We start from the raw sequence: 6,721 nt of genomic DNA, 5'->3' as shown, positions 1-6,721 counted from the left end.
GAACACTAAAACTAACGCTGATACTGTGTTAGGTCGAAAACGCTACCACCATGACCTACTTCGGCAACAATCTCCTTAGTGGCGTTCTCCTCTTACTAGAATCTTCTCCATTGAAATTCTGTGCAGTGAACTGAAACGCTTCCCCTGTTATCTCCTCTAGTAACGATCTCTTCCAGCACGATCTGCTCCGATGATGTTCTCCTTTGGCGGCGTGGTCTCCTTCTGCCATAATCTCCTCCATTTAGCTACTATGTTGCGAACTAAAACGCTTCTATTGTGTGAGAGCAAAGTTGAAACGAAGATCTCCTCCAACAACTTTTTTCTCTAATGACGATCTCCTCCGACGGTGTTCTTTTCCAACTATAACCTCCTCCATCGAGCTACTGGCTGTGAATTTTTCTTTTTATCGAGATTCTTAAGTTTTACGAGGTAGGTTTTATTGTTTTCAGTTCATTAACTTTAGTATATAAAAGAGTGGTATAGGTGAGGTGAAATTGAGAGAGAAATTATGCATTGAATTTTTTGATTGAAAATAATTTTGTGATTCTTATTAGAATTAAGAAATACTAAATTATGTCAATTTGAAAAATTGAACAGAAGATAGAATTCGCCCTGAAAAATTCATATCATTATTTTTTGTTCTGTCAATTTTTCATTCTAAACATGTCTAAATTTAAAAATTAGGAAAATTTTTAGTATTTTTATGTATTTAAACCCCGTAGGTAGTTTAGATTTTAACTATGATCTTTTTTTTTTAACATTTTGGATGTTGGTCTTATAACATTTTTTATGTTATTCTCTCTGATGAATTGCAAAACAGTTAAGATTGAAATTCCTTCATCTATGGCCTCAACCTAAAGTTTAGTTTCAGCATGTCACTACCATGAGAGAGAGAGATTGCTTTGATTTTCAAGCCTTATTTCTTCTTCCTTTTCTCTTATTAGCTGCGCCTCTTTGATTTCTCTCTCATAACTTTGTCAATTTTATTATTAATTTTTTTCTCAAAATATTTTTAAACAAGAATATTGAGCTGTTTCAGTTTAAACATGACTACTTCTCAATTGATTCTTTATCATATTTAAAGTTTATGTTGGAGTCATTTCTCTTTTTTTTCCATGGTTTTTGTTAAGAGATTAGATCAAATAGTATCATTCGTATTTATATAACGTATCTATATATTAATGATAAAATTTTATATTTTTATTACTTTGATTCTTCTAGCAGCTATATATACTCTTTGTATATTGTACTTTTTCTCACACTGAATAATACATAAAAACACTTTCTTTAGATTAGTCTCTTGTTTCTAACAGTTTTGTTACCAAAAAATTGATAAATTGAACAAGGTTACAAGACTATAGAGAGACTACTTTTTTGTTTTTTATTTTTTAGTTGCTCTCTAGAATTTGATCAAACTTAGAACCATGTGGTTTTGTTGCTATGGAATCTACCATAAACACTTGTTATCAAAATTTTGACGCACTTATTATGTCATCAACATGCCCAAGAGTTTATCGATTGAATAAAACACAAAAGATATTGCTTGAAGTAATAAACTCTAGATATTACTTATCACTTTCACTACATAAGAAGTGGTTGGGATGATGGATGCAAGAATTGCATCGGGAGCTTGTTTTGTTTGTTATTATGGCTGTGATTGGGTGATATATATGTATATTAAGTCAATTATCTATTTGAAACATGTATTATGCATTGCAATTAATACATGTTATGGTTTCCACCCATTTCAATTGAGTATTGAGAAAATGATCATATTCACTACATCAAGAAAATGATATTTTAACCAGTAAAAACAGTAATTTTAAACTACTATTTCAAACAATTAAAAAATCGCTATTTCATTCGGTTAAAATGATGGTTCTGACCACTATTTTAAATGTAGAAAAAAACTGTTATTTTAACCATAAAAATTATAGTAATTTTTTGAAAATTACCGTAATATCTAAAATGGCGCCCAAAATAATGATGTTTTTCAAAAACGTCGTTCTTAAAAATAATGGCGGTTAAAATTACCATAATTATCTTAAAAAACTGTTGTTTTAACCAAAATTTTTTGTAGTATTTCTATCAAAAAGCAAATATCTAGCTTGATATCCATGGATTTTGTCAAAAAATAAAAATTAAAAAATTAGAAAAAATAAAAAAATGATAAATTCAGCTTAACACAAGTAAATTCAGCACAAGTTGGAGGCATAACTGTTAAGTTCTAAGGAGTAAAAACAGTGAAAAAAGAGAAAAAAATAACCCTCAATAAACAGGACTAATATCAATGTATCATATTCACATCTCTATCCCCACTTTAACATGAAATTAGTACAAAATACTAAATTTAGAACGGAAAAAATACGCAACGATTAGGCATTGGTGGCAAAAAGGAGTAGATCAAGCAGAGACGATGCTAGCGGCGACGGATTTGTGGCATTGGAGGTGACTGGAGGTTGTTGAGCCAACTGAGAGTAGCGTGGGGTTACGATTGTGGAGGAAGGGATAGTTTTCAAAAGTTTAGGAACAATAGAACCACTGTTAATGCATCCATATTGTATGCCTTTTCTTGAACCACAGCCTCACTCGCCGCATGTGGTGGTGATGTAGTCGTCTCTGCCGCCAGTTATTCACGTTCACCATGTCTTTGCCTTGAGCTGCGACAAAACTTATGGTAATACCGCTACATTGGAGATCTTATTCATCGTCAGAGAGTTTCCTCAGCAGCATTTGCTTTGAAATTTTTGATGTGCCAATTTGTGACCTTTCGAATAGCCCACTTGCTCCGCAATGGTACCGTCCAAAAGGTGGTGCTGCCGATCATATTTCGACAAGAGTTTCCTGCAACATTCAAGTTTTTGTCTAGATTGAAACTCAGTCCAATGATGCGTTCTCTGAAGCTTGGATCTCATATGCGTCATACGTTGCTCACACGCACGAGGGAGGTAATTCAGGTTCGTGAGGTCGCCGCTGCAATTGAGTGAGTGAGGATGAGCTAGCGAGAGTGGCAGTTGAGAGGTCAAGCGGCGAGGGAGGTGAAGTAAGGGGCTAAGGTTGTTGTTAGGATTGTACGATGGATTCAGTTAGGTTAAATGATTGGGATGGAGAATGTGATGAAAAGGATATTTTAAAAATTTTAGAAAATTTTTAATGGAGTGTATTTTAAATTTAACGATTGGATATTTTTGTCAAACAATACTAATCTTTCATGGATACAATGTCAATTTAATTTTTTGTGGTTAGTTTTATTTGCGGTCAAATATTTGATGGTCAGACATGACTATATATTCTAGATATTAATGAATTTGATGGTCAGAAATGACTATTAACTCTAGATATCACATTTTTTATAGCCAAAAATGACTATTTACTCTATTTACTATGTATGCCATTTTTTAATAAGAAAATATCGTGTCCAAACTTGTTTGAACCAAGTCTTCAACTAAGTTATGACATGTTTTTTCTTCGTATATATGCTATTGCTGCTGTTTCTTATTCTTTCTCTTCCTTCTCTTTTTTTATTATCATTTTCTACGCATTGTTGCCGCTTTTACGCACTTCTTTCTCCTCTAAACAATTCTTCTTTTAACGTCATTGTTGCAACCCTTGCCGCTTTCTCGTGTTGTTGTTGTTTAATTTCTTCTTCTCTTTTTTATTTTTTTATTCTCTTTCATCATCATCAACATCAACATCATTGTCTTCTTATGATTCTCTATTCTTTTCTAATATATGTTCAGCAAAAATATTAAATAAAAAAATTTTAATACACAACACAAAAATTTTAGTATATATTAAAAAAAATCTACACTATAATAATCAAATTGATACATACGAATTTTTTTAAGAAAATATTTTAAATATTAAATAATTTTTTATATTTTTTTTGTGATTAAATAATTTTTTTATATGAAACTATTTCTTAGTTCAAGATCCGGCCCTTCTTATCTTACTAACTGGAATCAAAGAATTAGTAGATCTGTTTCGCCCAAGATGGGAATAGGCTAGGGTTATAAACTTAGAATCTAAAATCTGATGATCGAGTTGATTCCATGATTCTAAGTTCATTCCATACCGGACCAGACCGGAATAGGGATTTCCGGAAGTCACAAAAAAATTATTGCTAATGCACTCTTTGATTTATAGTTTAAAGAGAACTCAAAAAATATAAGGTGTGCTGATAACAGCCAAACAAGCATCAAAATACTATTAATATATAGTTTCTAAGTAATTATATCCAAAAGTTTTAGATTTTCTAAATTTTGAATTTAATTTTAGAGGATAAAATGTGATTTTTTACTATTTATTTTATAAGTAGGACAAAAAAATATTTAAAAAATATTTAAAAATAAAAAATTATATTTTATCCTCTCAAATAAAAGTTTAAAATTTAGATGATGTAAATTCATACCCAAACATCAAAAATAATTCTTAGATTGGCAAACACGTTTTAATTCTTTGAAAAAGCTAAATAATTCTTCTATATTTTTGTTAATATAATTCTTTATAAAATAATTTTCCCAAAAAATAAAACTTATGAGGTACTAACTCATCTTAGAATCTGTGTCCCCCTATGGTGATTGCAAATTTAGAGGGACAAGTGAGAAAAAAGTAACATGGAGTTTGACTTTTCAGACATTTCCTTATCTTTTTGGGTGAGAGTGAAACTGCAGTCAAAGGCACCGCCATTTCCAACACTGGACCCCACAAAATCCTCTGTTCTACCAAGATGGGACCCACAAGAGTGCTTCATTGCCCAATCAATTTCGGTCTAAAGCAAAATCATGTCGTTAACTAGTAAACTAGCAAATATTCACATTAACAAGCAATTAATCTTCTTTGATTACTTAGTCAATGTTGAAGACGTTTGCTACCACCTATGTGTGTTGCAGCTGTTTCCCTCTCTCTCTATTGTTGTTATGTTAAATCAAGTACTAAGAATAGTGTAAACAAATATTTTAACATAACATTTTATTATTAGTGTGTTAAAACCATAAATATATGGATATGAAGGTAATTACTAATTAGAGATGTTCGGTTACATTTACATGGAAAGACAGACAAAAAATAGTGAAATTATAATATATTAATATAACAAAAAAATATTTAAATCTTACAATTTTTTAAATAAGAGATTATTTTTTGCTAAATAATATTATAAATTGTAAAAAGGTGATTCTAGAATAATTATATTACTGTGACTACGATAACTAAGTTAATTAATATTATTTAATCTTTTTATCATAAATTATTTTTAACTCTTATTTTTTGACCGAATTTAGGATTAAAACTCAAGATTTACAATTTAAAAATTAATGTTAAATTAGAATTTAAAATTTAAATAAAAATTTACTGAAAATATTTACTCAAAAAAAAGCCCTAATTAAATGCACTGCCAATAAACTGTGCTATTTGTTCAACTTTTAGTCTTTTACTATCTATTTGAAAATTCGTGTAAACAAAATTATATGTAATAGTTAACTGTCGTATTGATATTTTTAACATAATATATATATTCATTCTTTTTGTTTTTGTTTTTACATGCTTCTCTTTCCTTGTGTGACTCATACGTTGTACGTGAGCTTTAATTTGGATATTGGATATTCCGAAAACAATGGATTTGGATTATATAATATCCATAGTGGGGCTTGTTTTACGTCCTCTGCTTCTTAAAATATTGTAATAAAAGTTGGGAAATATATTTTTTATGAACAAAGTTTAGGAATATTTATTAATAGAATCTTTGATTATAAAGGTAATTTGAGTTTGATTCTATTGTTAATTGTTAATTAATCCTTAAAAGCAGACATTGTCGGTGTAACAAAAGTTTCTTCTTCATTCAATGAATATATGAAGAAGGTTAAGCATGATGACTGATTCGTTATTTAAGTTATCTTTCTTTCACAATTTAAAGGAACTTATGTGTCAATCATTACTTAAATCTAACTTAAGATTGAATTTACTTAACTAACATACATTTAGTAATAAAAAATCAAAATATACCGTAAAAGTAAAATTGCTTTATATGAATGTAGGAAATTTTTTAGACGGATTTTCTACATGTAAAAATAACAAAAGTTTTATTTTTTATTTTTTTTTCTCTCCAAATAAACTAAACTTATATATAAATAAACCAAACTCTAATTATCACTAATTTTCATTCAATTTTTAAATGAATAATTGAAAGGAATAAGTATGATTTTGATCCTCAACGTAGAAGCTAAAAATTTATTTCATCCTTCGCCTTTTTTTCGCTCTAAAATGGTCTTCAAGATTTCAGTTTGTTTTAAAATCGTTCTTTTTACAAATTTTATTTTTTTATTACCAAATTATTCTTTATTAAAAAATTATAAAATAAAATAAATATAAAATAAATAAATAAATAAAGAAAAAAAAAAGAAAGAAAGGGGGGATACATCTTCTTCTTCTTCTTCCTCGCCGCCCCGCCGTTTTGTCGCCCTGCACCACCGCACCACTACCATTTCTGTGAACTGGATTTTTTGTGAAATTTCTGAATTTTTTGTGAAATTTGTTGTGGAATATTGTTGTTACTGAAATTTGAATTTAGAATATTATTGTTGTTGAATTTGTTGATTATTCATGTTGCTTGATTTTGATTTTTCTAATGTTGATGATGATGACCATGATGATAATGGTGGTGGTGGTGGTGGTGGGTTCTTGTTCAGCTTGAGCTTTTGATTAATTTTGGTTGATTTTGAGA

The sequence above is a fragment of the Arachis duranensis genome, chromosome 5 (assembly GCF_000817695.3).
Source record: "Arachis duranensis cultivar V14167 chromosome 5, aradu.V14167.gnm2.J7QH, whole genome shotgun sequence".
NCBI classification, from domain to species: domain Eukaryota; kingdom Viridiplantae; phylum Streptophyta; class Magnoliopsida; order Fabales; family Fabaceae; genus Arachis; species Arachis duranensis.
This window is presented reverse-complemented; position numbering follows the sequence as displayed.